This window comes from Elgaria multicarinata, chromosome 5, assembly GCF_023053635.1.
Source record: "Elgaria multicarinata webbii isolate HBS135686 ecotype San Diego chromosome 5, rElgMul1.1.pri, whole genome shotgun sequence".
In the NCBI taxonomy this organism is placed as follows: domain Eukaryota; kingdom Metazoa; phylum Chordata; class Lepidosauria; order Squamata; family Anguidae; genus Elgaria; species Elgaria multicarinata.
Genome location: NC_086175.1, coordinates 105,353,363 through 105,374,468, shown reverse-complemented (window position 1 = coordinate 105,374,468; position 21,106 = coordinate 105,353,363). Strand labels below are relative to the sequence as shown.

Sequence of the window (21,106 nt, the reverse complement as noted above, 5' to 3'; positions counted from 1 at the left end):
GGCTTTTGTGAAAACCAAAGCTTTTATTTCCTTCCCCCATTCATCTACATTTGTTTTAAACTCATGCATATAATTTATTATTATTATTATTCCAGCCCAGTAAAGGAGCAGAAGAGATTCTCAGATGCTGCCTCTTTTATTACCATTTTGAAATTTGTTTATTTTGCCTTGGCAAATATAGCTGGATTTAGAAAACTAATTTCAGAACAAATAAAACTGGATAAATGTGGAACAGGTGCTGCTGGAATTTAAACGGGGAAGTAAGAGAAAGGTGTGAATTGAATTCCTTCTGCTCTTCCAAAGAAGATGCTGTAGTCTTACCTGACCCTAAGGGACCATAGAGCTTTTGCCTAATCACAGCTTAGTGAAAGCCTATATAAAGATTTCCTTCGGCTATAGTGACTATTGTTAAGTCAGCATGGCAGCATTAAAGTGGTTCTGGGCCCCTTTGGGCATAATGGCGTCCTGGGTTTTTCTATGGTTCCTTTCTGTAACTCTGGGGGATCCCAGTAGTTTTAAAGTTATGTCAGGATTGTGGAACAGCAGTCTACGATACTGTGGTAGGGAGAGCTTGCAGTTCACTTTACCTGCAGATCATAGAGATATTATTCCCGTTCTGACTGTTTTACGTAAGTAAACTGTGTGAAGAAGATTCTTACCACGGGTACTATTTAAGGACGGTGGAGGCATTGTCCCTTCTGTAGCAGACCAAACGGTCATTCCACCGAAGCTTGTATACTCATATCATACTATGAAATCTATTCTTAAAATACACTTCTTTCCCCTGCCTTTGACTATACTGAGTGCAACTTTTCCAATCCATCTGAACTACAATATTTTGCCTCTGGTCCTTACCCTCACTGACAGTGTTTTCTATTAGGGGTAAGCTCCGCTCTGTTTCGGATCCCCAAATCCGAAGCGGAGAAGGCCGATCCTGACCTCTGATGCCCAGTTCCAGAGTGGATCGGGAGAGGTGCAGATCAGTTCAGAGCGGTTTGGAATGGTCTGAAGTGATTTGAACCGTTCCGAAGCTCCGGACCAGGTAAGTGGGGGAGGGGAGCTTACTTGGCTCCCCCATCCGCCGCCGCTGCGGTCCATGTGGCAATGGTGGCAGAACCAGCTAAGTGGGGAGGGGGGCTTACCTGCCGCCACCGCAGTCTGTGCAGCGACAGCAGTGGAGCCAGGTAAGGAGGGAGGGGGGCTTACCTGGCTCCGTCACGGTCTGGGCGGCGGCTTCAACTGAGGCCCAGGCCTCAAGGCAGAAGCAGGCCATGGCCTGCTTCTGGCTTGAGGCTTGGGCCTCAGTTGAAGCTGCCGCGCAGACCGGGAAGGAGCCAGGTAAGTGTGTGGGGGGAGGGGGGCTTACCTGGTGCTGGTGCTGCAGTCTGTGCGGCGACAGCGGTAAGGGGGCGGCACAGCCTGTGCGGCGACAGTAGTAAGGTAAGGGGGCAGGGAACAAGCCAGGTAAGGGGGAGGGAGGAGGGGGGCTTACCTTGCTCCGTCACGGTCCAGGCGGCGGCCTCAGTTGAAGCGGCCGCCTGGATCGTAACGGATGCAGGTAAGTGGGGGTTTATCTGGCTCCGCTGCCACAGTCCATGCGGCAACGGTGGCGGAGCCAGGGCAGGGGAGAGGGGGGGCTTACCTGTGTCCATCGCAGTCCGGGCGGCATCTTCAACTGAGGCCCAGGACTCAAGGTGGAAACAGGCCTGCTTCTGCCTTGAGGCCTTGGCCTCAGTTGAAGCTGCCACCCGGACTGTGACGGATGCAGGTAAGTGGGGGGGAGGGGGGCTGACCTGGTGGCAGTGGCGGCAGCAGTGCAGTCTGTGTGGCGGTGGATGGCAAAGCCAGGTAAGGGGGGAGGGGGATCTATTTGGACCTCATTTTGTCCCCCCTTCCCCACTTACCTGCCTCCACCGCGGAGGCAAGTAAGTGGGGAAGGGGGGGCAAAATGGGGTCCAAATCTCGATCCGGCCCTCTGGATCTGGTTCTGGAGCGGATCAGGGGAGGGTCGGATTGACCGAAATCGGTTTGGGGGTGGTGGCGCACAGCCCTATTTTCTATCCCTAAGTATGCCAAACTAAAGATTTTAGTCTATCCACATTTACCCCCTTGTAAGTCTCTCACAGAACATAGCGTGCTGCATTCCTGTAAGCCGGGATGGGCAGCTTGAGGTCCTGCAGCTCTTTTGGCCTACAACTCCCATCAGCTCTAGGTGGCATAGCCAACAGTAAGGGATTGTGAGAGTTGTATACCAAAACACCTACAGGGCCACACATTGTTCTAAGCAAATATGTGTATAGGACCAGAAAGGGTGTAGCTCATCTCGGCTTGACAGCATTATTGACTCCTAAGTTTTTTGCTCAAATGGTGGCCCTCCCTGCTTTAACTTGTGCTTGGCATGTTAACAGAAAATTCAACTCACAATGGACAAAATAGCTGTAGTGAATCATTATCTCTGCCCTTACATTTTCCTTTGTTTACAGGGCAAACACTTTCTTACCCTAGGTAAGAGGGTCATCTATTCTGGGAACTTGCATGCATCAATACAGCAATTAAAATTCTCATGGAGATTCAAAGGGCGATTGGGCCATAGGGGGAAACAATCTTATGAGATCTAGAGAAACTTAACAGATGGTGTCAAAGTGCTGGGAGACCTTAATACATGTTCTATTATGTGGGCATGAGTGACTTGCTATCTTGGTCTCATTTCTTTTCCTGATGGAAGCTCTGACCCTTTAACATGGGCAGCAATTCAACAGGAGATACTCTAATAATCCACTCAAAACTCTGTCTCTAGCTATTAGAGGAACAGAGCTTCCTGGTGTGGAAGGCAGAACGGAAGTCTTCCCGTAAAACGGGAATAACTCAGAGCTTTTCTACATGAGGCTGTTAATCTGTTGCATCTCTACTTGGTTTCATCCCAGAATTGAGATTGGAACACTACGCAGGGAGTGTTTCCTTTACTGCTTCTCTGCTACATAACCTGTAAGTGGTACTGTGATACAGCAGAATAGTGCAAAGACGCAAGAGGAAATCCCACTTTCTTTTGCCATCAGAAATAATACCCCATTTTCCCTGCTCTTAAACACACTCACACTTGCCTCAAATGCAGATTACAAATGGAAGCAAAACTGGAGGGTCATGCTGTCATCTAAAGAACCTATAAACAACTATGAGTGGAGAATGAGTGGCTCATGTAGAAAAGCTCCTACTTAGAAATGCTGTTAGGAGGTGAAAACACAATAAGCATCGGGAAGTCATGGAGATTTGGAATTGCTGTGCAATTGGTATTGTATTACTACTACTACTATAATATATTTATTTATTACCTGCCTCTCCCTCTGGATCGAGGCGGGGAACAAATACAATATAATGCATAAAATTAGTTTAAAAAGCATACAATACAATATTAAAATAACAATTACAGCATCTTAAAATTCTTAGGTTTAAAATTCATCCCTTGGAAGTAGGGATTGCACCAAGGTGGCTTATAAATATTGTCTATAGTGTTAGCTATAAAAGTTGGTTTAACTTGCTGTCATGGATAGTACAATCTGGGAACATGTGTTCTGGAGTGATGGAACAATCCTATCCACTGGTGCATCTATGTAATTCTAGACCCTGGACCTAAGGGCCTTTCGGGTCCCACTCCCAATATGTTAATAAGTGTATTATTTCAACTGTGGAGCAGACAATGAAAATTTCTCTCCTCCCCACCCTTTCCTATGCATGATCACCCACAGGAAAGTTCTATTGCATTCACAGGGGCTTACTCTTGTAAGTGTGTTTTGGAATTGCAAGCTCAGTTTTGTGTGTGTGTGTGTGTGTGTGTAAATAAATGATGGCGCCCCACCATAGAGTGCGGGCCTATGAACCTGGGTTGAAGATTTAGGTTCCTGTTCAAGGGTTTCAGACATTCCTGAAGTACTTTATGTATTTGAACTTCAATATACAGATTATCCACCAGCAAATGGACCCAAACCATCCATGCAAAACACTTATAATAGTAAAATTCAATCTGAGTGCATATGAATGAAAGAAATGCAAAATACTAGTGTTCATGATGATGATTATAAAATAGCAACACAGTGCAGTTCACCAGAAGCATGAAGTGTTATCCTGAGTTATAGGCATGTTCACATAGTTGAATAAACAATGACCTCCAGTGAAATAATATGAAGAAAGTAGACACTGATAATTCCATTTTTAATAGTGATAACTATCACTGCACATATATTGTGCATTTCATTCCCCTGTAACCTCTTCACTGTGTGTGTATGTTTCTGATGAAGTGAACTCTAGCCCATGTAATCTAATGCTATAATAAATTTGGCTGTCTTTAAGGTGCCACATGATTCATTTGTTTTTGCTGCAACGTACTTACCCTGCTACTTCTTTCTTTCTTTCTTTCTTTCTTTCTTTCTTTCTTTCTTTCTTTCTTTCTTTCTTTCCTTCCTTCCTTCCTTCCTTCCTTCCTTCCTTCCTTCCTTCCTATGGATTCTTCTGCTCTGCTTTTACAACAAAGGGCCACCCTTCATTTGAAGATATTCTGTTCCTTTCCAGAACCAGTGATTTCTGCAGGGATACTTAACAACTGACATACCCAAGGGTTGGTATGTGCAGGTTTGGGGGTCTAAAAGGCGGACAGTCCTGGAAGAAGTGGGGGAAATGGGACAAGACAGCATTCTGTAAGCCTGCAGCTAAAAACTTGCCCTTTGCCTTTCTTTGCAACCATGAGGTCTGAATGCTTGAGCTTTAAAAATAGAAGAGAAAAAGAGAGAGAGAGAGAAAAGAAGGCAGGCAGGCAAACATCACGGAATTTATATGGGCCACCAGATTGTCTGAATCACAATACTGTTGTTGCTACAAAGATTTCAAGACTCACAGCATATTTATTTTTGAAGAACAAACTGAAAGCTGGCTATAAAGTAAGAGCACAGTTAAGCTGTAGGAGCAAATTCATGGCAAGGAAAATGAGCAGCAGCATATTTCTTACCCTTGGCCTGTCTTCACAGCTCCGGGTTGGTGCCACCTCCTTCAGAAACCCTGTGGTTTCCCTCTCCTGGAGTGGCGTTGGGTAATCCGGACTCTGAGGATGGAGCACGGGGAATCTGGGTGGCTATCCAGGTACTGGAGCTGCCCCCCACACTCTTTCTGGTGGAAGGCAACCAATTGTTGGCCACCTACGACCAGCCACTGCCCCTGGATTGGCCCCAGAGTCAAGTCAGAGGGAAGAAAAGCAATACTGACATCGCTCTGATTGAAAAAGTAGGAATAAACCCCTGACTTCTTTAATCCAGGAAAGCCCTGTGTTGGCTGTGAAGATGCACCTGCATCATCTAACTGATGCAGCACAGATCCGCAGCCACTGTGGGGCTTTCCCTGCATATAGATAGCCTCCTGTCTTCCTCTTCATATGGTCACCCTAGCTATGCTAGTTTCTGGCCACTCACGGAAGTTTCTGGTCAATTTAATGATGCAGTAATCAAACAGGAGGTCTTCTGTACTCCTCCCCCTTCCATGATAAAATACATCACAGATAAACTGGAATAAACCCATAACGGCATGAAATTGGCAGCATGTAAAGCTGGCATTGTGCTATGAACCTACCAAGGAAGGGAGGAAGGACTTTGAATGGAGGGAGAAGAGGGTAAAATGCCTCCCTGCAACAAAGAGAGGCAGATCCAATTCCCATGTATCTACTCAGAAGTAAGTCCCATTGTGTTCAATAAGGCTTACTCCTAAGTACGTGTGACAAGGGTTGCAAACTTTCAGCAAAATCTTACTTCTACTCAGAATAAGTCTTGGCTTTCCTGTGGGCTGAGGAAACAGACAACAAGAACCCCCCCCCCTTTGCACACATACCAGGGAGTGAGGGAAAGTGCTCCCTTGATTCAACTGTGTCTGCCATTTAAAGGAGCCCCAGGAAACAGCAGCATGACCTTCCCTCGCCCCTCTCCTCCCTTTTAATCCAATTCATATCAATCCCGCCAAAGAAACAGGAAGCACAACAGTGCTGGATAAACAATGGGATTTCCCTTAATGTAGAGAAGCTCATAGTCTCAGTGGTACACAGTGATTTGAATGGGAAAGCAATAATTTGCAGTAAGGTGTATCTATAACAGAAGTACTTCATACATTCCAGTTGTTTTCCTGATTACAAAAAGTTCTTCTGTTATATTTCAGGGCTTGGTTACTTTAAGGCAACCTCACATGCTAAAAGAGCTAAAAAAAAGGAGGGCAAACTATATAGGAACTGATGCAAAACAATGTGTAGATCTATGGAAGATCAATTTCACATTCATAGAATCATAGAATAGTAGAGTTGGAAGTGGCCTATAAGGAGTCATATAACATGTAGAATGGTCCCACATAGTAGAAAATAGTCATTTAGCAACAGTGTGTAATAATACTAATACTAATAATATATTTATTACCCACCTCTCCCTCTGGATCAAAGGGGGGGTACAACATTGAATACAAACATACTTATGGGCACCTTCTCTGTCCTGACTTGACTAACAGAAACCTCTAATCATGACTTGCCTGTTTTTTTTTAATACAGAATGGCAACTTCCTAATGACACTCAGAATTGAAAGACAAGATGCTGTTGGCAAAGACTTCCTCCTTGAAGAGAACCTGCAATGTCCAATTCACATTATAGTTTTGTAATCCACCAACCTCTAGCTTCTGGTCCTGAGACCATTTGGCAGAAAAGGGACATCAAATGAGCTGGTGAAGAAGACACTTTGACATCTTGTCTCAACTACAGGTTATGATGGATGCATTAATGTCTTCATGCATCTTGGATGATTCTTGTATGAAGTGAGGTGAATCAACCAAGTCATTCATCTCACTTCATACAAGAATCATGAAACCACTATAAATCCTTCATCTTAAGTGACTATTATAAATGGGTATCTTAAGCATCCAGAATACCAATGATTGTAATCACCCTAATTCATAGGCACGCGATAGGATAGGTAGCAGTTCAACAATAGCATAGGTGTGTTCCTAGGGGAGCTTCTTGGACTTGCATCATTCCTAACACATTGGCCTTCAGTTCTAGATGCTCCAAGCAGCAGCATATGCCTGGGGGTAGAGAGGCAAGATTGGTTTTCTTGTGCCTCTCCATCTGTATCTCGGGGAGAATGTGAAGAAAAAGGCTGCTGCTATCCCCGTGGTGAACCTCAGGTTCCTTGTTACTATGGTAATACAGGTAAGTTGGGAGCTCTTAAGATGGTAGAAGGCTGCATTATGTGTGAGTTGCATTTTGGCTTGAGGATAAAAACACGTCATGTTATTGATGTCAAGGAAACTGAATTTTCAGTCCAGCGAACAACTTTCATTCTCACAGCAAGATTCCACATCTCTGTGGCATTCTTTGCACTAATTAAACATTCTGCAAATCCTGGCAAGGCACTTTCTATTGGAAAAACAAAACAAAACTCTTCTTCATGACCTAAGTGGTAGTGGAGAAGAGATCACTTGAGCTGAAGTAAATGCAAGGAAAAAGATTCTTAATGTCACTGGCCACAAGGTTTAGCATTGGATGTGGCTGATCTCGATTTTGGGAAAGGTTGGGAATCCAACCTTGAGTGGATTATTTTGCATTGCTGGCTGTGGTATTCCCACTTGATGCAAGAGAGTTTCTACCACAGTAGATACCATGTTGCTTTCCTTTTGGAAAAAGAAGCTGACCAGATGGAAAAAGCAGGCCGGTAACTCATAGGAACCATGAGAAATCTATGGTGGGATTCCATGCTAATGCAGTTGGCTTTCACTTTTCAGTGACTGCTCACTGCACACCAGATGGCCACTTCTCAGTTGCAATATCTAGGGATGTGACTCTGCCATCACTAATTCTGGACTCAATTCATCTTGTCAGTGGACGTGGCAGTGGTTGTTTTCCAGTGACCAAGAACAATGCCTTTGTGCTCTACAACTTCCCACTCTCTGCCTGTGGAACTACTTTTCAGGTAGGAATCAATTGGCCACTCCATAATCTAGGTCTGTAGGCATAGTGGGAAGAAGACCCAGAGTTCACCAAAAATTGTAGCTGTTGCGGAAGGCAGAGTCCTTGTATTGCTAAACAGTTCCTTCTGGTCCAAAAGGATACATGGGGTGGAAGGAATCTCTGCTGGGTTGCTAGACAGGTGGAGCTGAAACATCCTCCTGTGTAAGGTGAAGCAGTGGAGGTAGAAGAAATGGTGTGCATGTGTGAATAGTGGCAATAGAGGGGAAGAATATGAGGAAGCTTCTCCTATATGTCACCTAGGCAATTTAGCTCTGTTTGTTTATGTGTGTGTAGGAATATAGGTGTGCTTGGCCACTCAGCCTTTTTGGACAAGACAGAAGTTAAACTTCTCTATACTGCAATATTTTCATAGAAGCAAATGATCAAAATGGCTCCCCTCCCCCAAGTGCTTTCCGGCTGAAACTGGTATCTCACATGAGCCCTCCCTCTCCAATTGGGGCATGGTGGTCATGTGAACTGGCCTTGACTTCATCTCATCATGGGTCAACAGTTACTGAATTTCTTAAAAGCAGAGAAAGTTAACCTAAGGCCTTTATCTAAATTGATAAAAGCCTTTCAATTTAGAAGAATCCTAGTATTTAACGTTGTTGGGATTCTTCTCTTCATCTGGGTGAAGGAACAAGATGCAGGAAGATTAAATTGGTTTAAACAAAATTGATCTGTGTGCTTTTTAAAAACAACAACAGGGATTTTGAGATCAAGGCATATATGCCAATGAGCTGGTGGCACATCATGATGTCCAAAACTGGAACATGGGATCTATCACATGAGACAGCACCTTCAGCACTCTCTAGTGCAGCCATTCCCCAATCTGGTGCCCTCCACATGTTTTGGACTACAGTTCTTCTCAGTCCAATAAGAATGGCCAATGGTTAGGAGTTTGGGTTGTAGTCCAAAACATCTGGAGATCACCAGGTTGAGGAAGTCTGCTATAATGTCTTCTTTTCCCTACCCAAATACTTAACATTTCTTTCTTTCCTTTTCACAAGGCTGCATATCAGCTGCAGATATTCAACAGAAGGATTCCTCCCACTTGCTGTGCAAGTCTTCATGCTGTCTCCTTCACCGTAACTCACCCAGTATGTTCCACTCAATCTAGAGCTAAGAATTGCCAGTAGTAAGCCATTATGTTTGCAAGATAAAATTCAGTGGCTTCCATCATTCCTGACACATTTAGTTTTCACTTGTGTCTTTTTTTATTGTATGAAGTGTTCAGTAGAGCCTCCACCCATGTACAGTAGAGTGAATACACAAAACTGAAATGTAACTAAATCTCCAGACTGAAATAAAAAGGAACTAATGGAGACATGTAATCATCATTTTTGCAAGTATAGGAAATATAGCCAAGAATAGCAATTCATGATGCACAGAGAAATATGACTGCATGTTATCTATTGATATCTTCCCTGGAAATAATGCAATGGCCATTGTTTGGAAGATGATATCTGGAAGAAGGCTAGTTAGGCACAATGGAAGACTTTGGCAGGCCAACTGTAAGAGGTTGGGATGACCATCTTGTACAGATGTACCATCTGCCTACAAATCATAAGGAAAGCATGACTTCTGAGAGAAGCTTGAGGAGATGCATGCACATTCTTGGCTGGCTCCCAGTATTGAATCCTTCATTCACAACTTCATTCTTCAGTAGCATTTTGGAATCTTGTTCTGCAGATCAACACTACAGTGAATACTATTCTAACAGGGATTACCCTGTAGTCAAGCTCCTGAAGGATCCTGTTTTCTTGGAAGTACTCATTCTACAATGGACAGACCCAAACCTTGAATTGGTTCTTCATGAGTGCTGGGCCACACCAAGCACTAACACTCTGCAGCAGCGTCATTGGCCCATCTTGGTGAACAGGTGAGACCTTCAGGAGGACCTGGAAATTTGAGGCTACTGAAGAGCTCTTATCTTATTGAAGCAGTTCTGTCTCTTGCAGGTGTCCATATGGGGGTGACAATTACCAGACTCAGTTTGTCCTTATTGGAACAGCTTCAGGGCTAGAGCTCACATCTCACTACCCATGCATCATTGTCAGCATTTTCACCTTTGTAGACTCTAATTCCCAAGAGGCACATACTGGACCTGTAAGATCTGTTCAATTGCAGAGGTTATACATGAAAAGCTTACTAAACTGGATTACTGAGACATGGCCTAGAAAATAATAATAAATGCATGTATCCTAGGGCTGTTTCAATGTAGTCCTACATCATAAAAGAGTTGCACAAATTTATCAATTATGGAGGTCGTCTTTGTCTTAAGGAGCTGGTCATAGGGAAATGTTCAAATACACAGCCTTCTATAAAGAGACTGTTTCTGCTTCTACCATATATGAAAAAGAGATGTTGGGATGGTAGAACTCTGCAAACGGAACTACAGAACAAAGTGGCTTGTGTTCCACAGGGACCAATCCACAGGGAATATTCACCTACTCCACCTTAGCCTACTGAAGTCTGTTTAAATCCTATTACATCAGATTTTCAGATTTTGTGTGGAGCAATTCATTGGAATTTGTAAAACTGTAAGCCCATTAAAGGGATGTGGAAGTATGACTAGGGATGAACTTCAGTGGGTCAGGATTATATATGTATAAGCTATATAATATATCAATCAACATACATGGTACTGTACATAGTAAAAGAATAAAATAGCATAGGCTTACATTCTAATAAAATCATAATAAAACAATAAGAAAGGGAAGAGAATGCACCAAATAGGCACAGGGGGCAATTAACAGTGTGAAAATAAGAACAAAGTCAAGTTCTAAAAGCTGTAGAAAAAAGAAAAGTTTTCAATTGAGCTTTAAAAACAGTAATTGAACTCATGATCTGCAAATGCTCTGGAAGAAATACTCTCTCTCTCTGTCTCTCTCTCTCTCTCTCTCACACACACACACTGTGTGCATCATATAATATAAGTAATACAAGAACTTAATTGTATATTTTATCACATTTACAAGTAAAGGTTTCTTCTTTTCAGTATAAAGGTTTTTGTTTTTTTTACAATACAAGTTTTGTTATTTAAAAGCTGCAACAATAAGTCTACCTTAATTGTATATTTTTAGCAGGTTTACTTCCACTGCAGTGCTGCTGCTTGCGTCCCATCCACAATGGAATCCTACATGGTTAACTGTCATGGGATCAGAGGTAATGGCATCTTAGGTATCCAGCTCCCATTCTGTTCTTTTCCCTAACTGTTGAAAATACACAAGAAGAGCTCTGCTAGGTCAACTGAAAGGTCTATCTAGCCTGCAGGTCTATCTATGCTACTATGCTAACAGGGGTTACCCTATAGTCAAGCTCCTGAAGGATACTGTTTCCCTAGAAGTATGGATTGTGCTATGAATGGACTCGAACATTATATTGGTTCTCCCTCTTGAGTTCTGGACCACAGCAAGCATTAAATCTCTGCAGTGGCCTCAGTGGTCCATTTTATCCACCACTAGTCCACATTGCTTTCTTGGTCAGTCACAGCCAGTTCAGGTCCCATCAGCATATAATAGCCACCAATAGTATTCTTCTCCATAAACTTGTCCAATCTCCTTTTAAAGCCATCCACTATTTGCCTCAGTTTCTTAGACTCCCATCCTGAAAATACCAGTTTAGGCATGAGTGTGCATCCTACATTTTGTGCAGTGAAGATAGATGCTAAATAAATAAATTCATTTAGCTTCTCTGCAATTTCCTTATCCTTTATTTATTTATTTATTTATTACATTTTTATACCGCCCAATAGCCGAAGCTCTCTGGGCGGTTCACAAAAATTAAAATCATCATAAAACAACCAACAAGTTAAAAATACAAATACAAAATACAATATAAAAAGCACAACCAGGATAAAACCACGCAGCAAAATTGATATAAGGTTAAAATACAGAGTTAAAACAGTATAATTTAAATTTAAGTTAAAATTAAGTGTTAAAATACTGAGTGAATAAAAAGGTCTTCAGCTGGCGATGAAAGGAGTACAGTGTAGGAGCCAGGCGGACCTCTCTGGGGAGCTCATTCCACAACCGGGGTGCCACAGCGGAGAAAATTAGCATTTTCTTAATTATCTTGTCATCCAAGGGCAGTATCCAGTTAGGGCCTTCTGCACTGTTTGTACAACATGATGTAATGCTTCTGGGGGAATGTCTCAAAATGAGCCAAAGCACTTATTCCTGGAAGGGGCAGAGTTCTGGAGACTCACTTCATGGCTTGCCCCCAGAAGTGCTATATTCCATTGCACAAGTTGTAGAGGGCACTGGCAGACCAGGGCTGGTGGAGCTGGCTGTACACAGGCCAGAACCAGTGAGGTTGGCTGCACATGGAAGGCCCCAATTGGATGCTATCCCAAGTGTCCAGCTGATTCCTTGCCTAGCCTCCCTAGCAAAAACAACCAACTTTGAATTATAGTAAAAACTATTGTTATTTATGGAATCTGCATGTCAAGAGCTTTCCAAAGAAGTGTGTATCATAAGAATAGGTCAACAGGAAGGCAATCAAAACGAAATGACCAACCAACTCCCAGCTTTGATATATACATACATATATATATATATATATATATATATATTTCTTCGTAGAAACATTGAAAGGTTGAAACCCTCACTTCAATTTGTCTCTTGGAATCAAGAAGGATGGAAAACTGGCTTATGTTCAGTACCTCCTGTAGGCCATTCTCACTCCTTGTTAGCACTGGCAAATAACACTTGTGTGAAGCCGACTTTTATAGAGCTCAAGGAGAGATTCATAAAGCTGTACAAGAAGAAAGCTCATCTTCATCATTACCTACACATTGATGGAATGGAGCAGAGCTGTTTCTCTGAAGCCCTTTCATCTTTGTCAGATTTAATAGAGGACTATAATCAGTTAGATGCTGCTAACTGTGCACCTGCAGTAGATCCACCAAGACTGAAGATAGCAGTTTAACAATTGAGGAACTTGGTAAAAAGGTATCAGCAAACTATACACATGCAATCCAGCTCATGCTGAACCTTCTTAAATAGAACTGAAAAACAACAACATCCTAAGAACACATCCCAGTCACATCCCATTCTTAAAAGGTTGTTCTTTGCAATGATTGGGATAAATGTCATTCTCAAAGATGCTGTGTGGTAATTGGCTAACAGTTTCTCATATATCATATCGCACAGATGCTGGAATATATATATATAAATAGAAGGATATTATAGTACCCTGTTACAGTATTCCTCTCCTCATATGTAGTTGTTTTTAAATGGATACCGTTGTTTTTATACTGTTGCTTTTATGTTTTTGATGGTTTTACATTTTGTATACTTTTTAATGTTCACTGTTTTTAACTTTCATAAACCGCCCAGAGAGCTTCGGCTACGGGGCGGTATATAAATTAAATAAATAAATTATATATATATATATATATATATATATATATATATATATATATATATATACACACACACACATATGTACACAATATAATGTATATAACCTTGACAGTGCTTCTTAATCATGCTGATCTCTTGGACTTACTGTTTCCTTGCCTGATCTGAAGTATATATTCTAGCTGAGATTGTATTATTGCCCTTCTAAGTAAACCCTTAAGAATTTTGGAGCTGTGACCCCCTTTACTTTCCCTTTCAACTTACATTTTACCAGTCCCTTTCTTTTAGAGAAATGTCCTCTTTTGCAATCAATTGTGACCATTAAACTTCCTTGGCAACTTATTTATTTATTTATTTATTTATTTATTACATTTTTATACCGCCCAATAGCCGAAGCTCTCTGGGCGGTTCACAAAAATTAAAATCATCATAAAACAACCAACAAGTTAAAAATACAAATACAAAATACAATATAAAAAGCACAACCAGGATAAAACCACGCAGCAAAATTGATATAAGGTTAAAATACAGAGTTAAAACAGTATAATTTAAATTTAAGTTAAAATTAAGTGTTAAAATACTGAGTGAATAAAAAGGTCTTCAGCTGGCGACGAAAGGAGTACAGTGTAGGCGCCAGGCGGACCTCTCTGGGGAGCTCATTCCACAACCGGGGTGCCACAGCGGAGAAAGCCCTCCTCCTAGTAGCCACCTGCCTCACTTCCTTTGGCAGGGGCTCATGGAGAAGGGCCCCTGTAGATGATCTTAAGGTCCGGGTAGGTACATATGGGAGGAGGCGTTCCTTCAAATAACCTGGCCCCAAACCGTTTAGGGCTTTAAATGTCAATACCAGCACTTTGAATCGGGCCCGGACCTGGACTGGCAGCCAATGAAGTTGTAAAAGGACTGGCGTAATGTGATCTCGCCAGCCAGTCCCTGTTAGTAAACAGGCTGCCCTGTTTTGTACCAGCTGAAGCTTCCGGACCGTTTTCAAAGGCAGCCCCACGTATAACGCATTGCAGTAATCCAAACGAGAGGTTATCAGAGCATGGATAACTGTAGCTAGGCTATCACTGTCCAGATAAGGGCGCAGTTGGTATATCAGCCTAAGCTGATAAAAGGTGCTCTTTGCCACTGAGTTCACCTGTGCCTCAAGTGACAGTTCTGGATCGAAGAGCACCCAAAACTACGGACCCGATCCTTTAGGGAGAGTGCAACCCCGTCCAGGACAGGGCAAACATCACCTCGCCGGACAAATGAACCACCCGCTAACAGTACCTCCGTCTTGTCTGGATTGAGTCTCAGTTTGTTAGCCCTCATCCAGTCCATTACCGTGCCCAGGCACTGGTTCAGAACAGTCACTGCCTCACCTGGGTTTGATGAAAAGGAAAGGTAGAGCTGGGTGTCATCCGCATATTGATGACACCTCAGTCCACATCTCCGGATAACCTCCCCCAGCGGCTTCATGTATATGTTAAACAGCATAGGGGATAAAATAGAGCCCTGCGGAACCCCATGGCTTAGGAGCCACGGCACAGAGCAATAATCCCCCAGCACCACCTTCTGGAATCGGCCATCCAAGTAGGAGCGGAACCACTGCAACGCAGTACCTCCAACTCCCAGTTCAGACAACCTATCCAGAAGGATACCATGGTCGATGGTATCGAAGGCCGCTGAGAGGTCCAGGAGAACCAACAGGGTCGCACTCCCCCTGTCTCTCTCCCGACAGAGGTCATCCCACAGGGCGACCAAGGCAGTTTCCGTTCCAAAACCAGGCCTGAAACCCGATTGAAATGGATCTAGATAATCCGTTTCATTCAAGAGTGCCTGGAGTTGTCCTGCAACCACCCGCTCAAGCACCTTGCCCAGGAAAGGGATATTAGCCACCGGCCTGTAGTTGTTAACATCTTCCGGGTCCAGATTAGGCTTCTTCAGGAGTGGTCTAATTACCGCCTCTTTTAAAGAGGCCGGCACCACTCCCTCTCTCAAGGAGGCATTTACAACCTCCTGGACCCAGCCGGCGATCCCCTCCTTATTTGATGTAATGAGCCACGAGGGGCAAGGGTCAAGCACACAGGTGGTCGACCGGACTTGGCCAAGCACCTTGTCCACATCCTCGGGCCTCAATAACTGAAACTCATCCAATAAAACTGAGCAGGACGGCGCTCTGAATGCCTCTACTAGTGGTGCTGCATTAAGTGTGGTGTCCAATTCATGACGAATCTGAGCGACTTTATCTTCAAAGTGCCGTGCAAACTCGTCACAGCGTGCTACCGAGGGTTCAACTATCTCACGCCCTGGCCCAGAGTGTAACAGGCCACGAACCACTCGGAAAAGCTCCGCCGGACGACACCGAGAAGACGCAATGCTGGTGGAAAAGAACTGCCTCTTTGCCACCCTCACCGCCACAGAGTAGGCTCGATAGTGAGCTCTAGCCCGTGTTCGATCAGACCCAGCACGAGTTTTCCTCCACCTGCGTTCTAGCCGTCTCCCCTCTTGCTTCATCGCCCTCAGCTCAGATGTATACCAAGGAGCTGACCGGGCTCTGCTCAGAGGGAGAGGACGCTTGGGCGCGATCGTGTCAACCGCCCGAGTCATCTCTGCATTCCACAGAGCGACCTGGGCTTCGACAGGAGCACCGGCCATATCAGCAGGAAAATCCCCCAGAGCCCTCTGGAATCCATCGGAGTCCATTAGCCTCCGGGGGCGGACCATTTTAATAGGCCCCCCACCCTTGCAGAGGGAAAGGCCGCCGAGAGTCTAAACCTCAGTAGGAAGTGATCCGACCATGACAAGGGGGTAGATGTTAGTTCCCCCACTTCCAGATCACCATCCTCCTGTCCAGTCGAGAAAACCAGATCAAGTGTGTGTCCCTTTGCATGTGTTGGGCCGATGACATGTTGAGACAGCCCCATGGTTGTCATGGCAGCCATGAAGTCCTGAGCCGCTCCGGATACAGCAGCCTCGGCATGGAAGTTGAGATCCCCCAGAACCACCATCCTGGGGGTCCTCAACACCAGGTCCGAGACAACCTCCGTCAGCTCAGGCAGGGAGACTGTTGGGCAGCGGGGTGGACGGTACACCAGCAGAATCCCTAATCTGTCTCGAGTACCCAACACACAGTACAAACACTCCAGACCAGCACTCGACTGAACAGGAAGCCTAGAGAGGGAGATTGTATTCCTATAGACCACGGCAACCCCCCCTCCCCGGCCCTCGAGTCTGTGCTGGTGCTGCACCGAGTACCCAGGAGGGCAGAGCTGGGTGAGAGCAACCCCACCCAGTTCACCCACCCAGGTCTCAGTGATGCATACCAGGTCAGCCCCCTCATCCACAATCAAATCATGGATGAGGGAGATTTTATTCTGGACTGACCTGGCGTTCAGCAGCAGCACCACCAGACCTGAGAGCAAGCTGATATGGCCACCAGGAACTATCCAGTTGGGGTAGGAACCAGAAGAGGGAATAGCTGTAAGGAATCTATCCCCTCTTCTCCTCATCTGGCCTGTTCCTCCCCTAGCACCATACCTCCCCCTACCCGTGACCACAGTTATGTGGGCATCCCCATATCCCCCAGAGCTCCCCAGGCACATATTAAAAAGTAATTAAAATGTATTTTACAATTTGCTGCTGGTTGGAGATCTTGCAGGTACAGTAGTATGGTATCTCCTAAGTGCGCCGCAGAGTGCGGCGCCAAGTGCGCACTCGGCGCCGCACTCTGCGCGTCGCCGAGGCGCAGCCTCTGGCAGGCTGCAGATGTACCTGTTAGGGAGAGGTGGAGCACTCAGTCAGCTGACGCCCAGCAGGTGAGGGGAGAGACTGCAGAGGGAAGCCCCAGCAGTCCCTGTTCTTCTTTCCCCCCCACCAGCCCCCCACCAGCCAAACTTTACACTTGAATTTGATAATACTACGGTCACTTTTTCCAATTGGTTAAACAACATTCATCTCACACTAGGTCCTGAGCAGCACCACTTAGGATGAAATCCAGGGTCACCCTTCTCTAGAGAGAACTTCTCAGTCTCATGGCAATGCATTGTCTCATGGCAATGCAAGTTGTCCTCTAGTAGTTCAGTGCTGGCAATTAATTAGGAACATTTGGTGCAGAAGCAGAGATGAGATGGTCAAGCGAATTGGATCTTCTGGGAAAATATATCTACTGACAAACCTCAGAGCCTATTGAGCTGAGCAAGAACATGTTCACTACTTACAAGAGACACTTAAACTGTTTTCCTTTATAGTCTGAACTACTTGGCCCTGAGAACCATATTAATTTCTGCTTGATTATCTTTTCAACCCAAATAGCCTAATAGGCTGACATGGACACCATTGCACACACATTTTCTTTAGTTGAAAGGTAATTGGGCTACAGTTCACTAAAAATATTCACATCTTGTCTCTTATTAGCTAAGGTTCTTCCCCACTTCCCCCAAACTTGACTTAATGAGGCACTGTGGAAATGTTTAGGGTTCGGCTTCCAAATAGATCACCATTGTTCTGCCAGCATGTGCATATAGCCTTGCTTCAGGCTAGTGATCTGTGATTTTCTTCTTGATTTCACCTCCATGGGAGGCAGGACTTGCTAGGAAACTGCTCATTGGGGAGGTAGATGAAAACTTCTATGCATGTGGCTTGGCTTTCTGAAAGTTTGTGATCAATCAAGCCCAGTCTTGTCCACTCAACAAAGGGCTCATCTACACCAAGCAAGATATTCCACTATGAAAGCAGTATATAAAAGGCAGGAGCCACACTATTGCTTTATAGCGGTACTGAAGCGCACTGACAACTGTTGGGGCCCATTGACACATACCATATGACACTTTCATACCACTTTCATAGTGTTATATCCTGCTTGGTGTAGATGTGTCATGAACCCCAACAGTTCTCAGTGTACTTCAGTACCACTATAAAGCAGTAGTGTAGATCCTGCAGTGCACTTCAATACTGCTATAAAGCAATAGTGTGGCTCCTGTCTTTTATATACTGCTCTCATACCAGAATATCTTGCTTGGTGTAGATAAGCCCAAAGTCTTTTAGACATGAGCTGACTTAACTTTGTAATAAGACTGTAAATATGTTGTGGCCTGGTCCGTATTATTATTATTATTTTTTACTAAATATAGAAATATGTTTGAGGAGAAAAAACTGAGCTTTAGGGTTCCCTAACCAAATAGGGATAAACATAGAGAGTTTCCTATTCTGGGGAATATCCTGTTCTGAAAATATTCATGGTACCTTCTACCAGTACAGAACTAAACAAACTTGCAATGGCTCATAGCTTGGGTAGTGTAAAGATACTGGGGAGAGAAATTCTATGGCCCCTAGACAGCATCGGGGTGTGCCATAGGATACTTTGGATTCCCAGATCCAAGGTCAGAGATGTTGCTCAGACCTTGGAGCTGGAATCTGTGTTCTCTGCCCGCCGCCCCCAATCCATGGTGGTTGTTTCTCCGACTTTGCAAAAGTGACCCTGGAGAGGGGATAGAGGGCGCGTTCCAGTTGGAGATGAGGGGACTGGAGAGGCCAGGATGTGAGCTATTCTGAGGCCTCTCCTGTCTCCTTCCCTCCCTCTCTGATATGCCATAGCTAGATGGGCAAAATAGCTTGTCTAGCTAAAATGCAGAACGGGAGCAGCAGCAGAGACAATTATTGACTTATTTATTTATTTATTTATTTATTTATTTTATTACATTTCTATACCGCCTAATAGCCGGAGCTCTCTGGGCAGTTCACAAAAATTAAAAACATTCAAAGTATAAAACAACAATATAAAACCATAATATAAAATACAATTTAAAAGCTCAACCAGATAAAAACAGCAGCAATGCAAAATTACGAATTTAAAACACCAAGTTAAAATTTATTTATAGACTGTTAAAATGCTGGGAGAATAAAAAGGTCTTCACCTGGCGTCTAAAAGCATATAATGTAGGTGCCAAGCAAACCTCCTTAGGGAGCTCATTTCACAGCGGGGTGCCACAGCAGAGAAGGCCCTCCTCCTGGTAGCCACCTGCCTCACTTCCTTTAGCAGGGGCTCGCGGAGAAGGACCCCTAAGGATTACCTTAGGGTCCAGGCAGGTACATATGGGAGGAGGTGTTCCTTCAGATAGCCTGGCCCCAAGCCGTTTAGGGCCTTCACTGCTCCTACTCTGTACTGGATGCTCATGTATGTCCTAACTTTTCTCCTAAAATAGCCAGGAGAACACCCGAGAACCAGGCCTTACAAGTCACTCCAAGACGTCTAGTAACAGCAGAAGGACCAGTAACTTCCAGATGAGTAAAGCTCAAAATCATGTCGAGCAGGAAGGTAAGGAGAAGTGGCAATCAAGATGATGGGAACATGAATTTGTCAAGCATAACAGATCTATTATTTCTATGGAATATGCTGAAGCATCAGGTACTACTCTCTTCCTCATCTCCTAATCCCAGGGTAGAGGTGGGCAGAAGGTAGAACCAGCATAACTAATGGTTTGGAATGCCAGGACCTGAAGATCTTTTTTCTGCCTAGGGCATCACCTAGAAACTGCCTCTGAGTGACATATGACTTTGTGTTCTATTATAGACTTACATTTTTAATATTCTAAAAATGGCTGCATTCTTTTCTGGATTCAGAACTAAGGAAATTTTTGTATTTAGTTTTTTGTCTCTCTTTGAAGGAGAAACAGCAGGCTGGAAGGCTTTATCTTGAGGAAATCTGAATAATAAGGCATAAGGGCCAGGTCTTTCTAAGCAGCAAGACTTCAGTGACAACAATCTTGACGAGGCTTGTATGGATGAGATTTTAATTAATTTTAAAGGAGTTTTGCTTCAGAAAATCAATGCTTCTCATGAAGTCTGGAGTCCACCAGCTATCTGTGGCATATCCTTCAGGCATGCTGTGTGGGCAAGAATGCAGGTGGTGCAGATCTAGCCTTGTATCTTTACTCTTGACGTGAAGTGAAAATGGAGTGTATGAAATTGCTAAGTATGGAGCATGGTAGCGGAATGTGAAGTGGTGTGTAGTATGCTGGAGTATGTGAAAATGCTGCAAGCTGCATAAAAGAAGCCTGCATAACTCTTGGCTATGGCTGACTAAGGAAAGTCAATGAACGTCCTATGAAAGTTAGTAACTAACAATCTTCTCTTGCAGGTTCCTATCAGACTAGTCAAATATTGTCAAAAGAATGGGAGAGAGCACTTGTAGTTGCAGTGGGGGCTCTCTTTGTTGTATGGACTCTCTTAGGATTAAGGAAACATTGGAGAAGACCAAAATATGAACAGGCTAACAATCCTTAATAAAGACCAAGACTCAAGGAATGTGCTTGTTATTGTCTTGTACCTACACAACCTATCAAGGGTGAAGAAAGTGTGGCCCATAGGCCTCATGCAGCTTGCCAAGCAGGTTCTGGGAGGCCACCAGACTACTTTAGGGATGTATTGTTTCAGTTTGTTTTTGATCAGGATTTACCAGGTTTGCAGATTACAGAACAAACACAGACATGAACGCAATCTGTGGTTGAAGTCCATACATTTCCAAGCTTGCAATGCAATTCATGGCTCCTCAAAAATGCATTTAAGAAAATGCATACATTTGAAAAATGTGCATAAAAATGCATACTTCAAAAAATGAACGTAAATACACTGGGGAGAAGAGTGCATGCATGTCAAAGATGGGCCCAATTGGTGCATGCATTTGGAAGAACACACAGAAACGCACACAGATTTCCATGTGAAAAGGTAATAAAGCAG

At 43.9% G+C, this 21,106-nt stretch overlaps 1 pseudogene; it reads left to right on the top strand.

Moving 5' to 3' along the window:
- The first annotated feature begins 457 nt into the window (after positions 1-457).
- Positions 458-20,653, top strand: LOC134399635 (zona pellucida sperm-binding protein 4-like; annotated as a pseudogene).
- Positions 20,654-21,106: the final 453 nt, after the last annotated feature.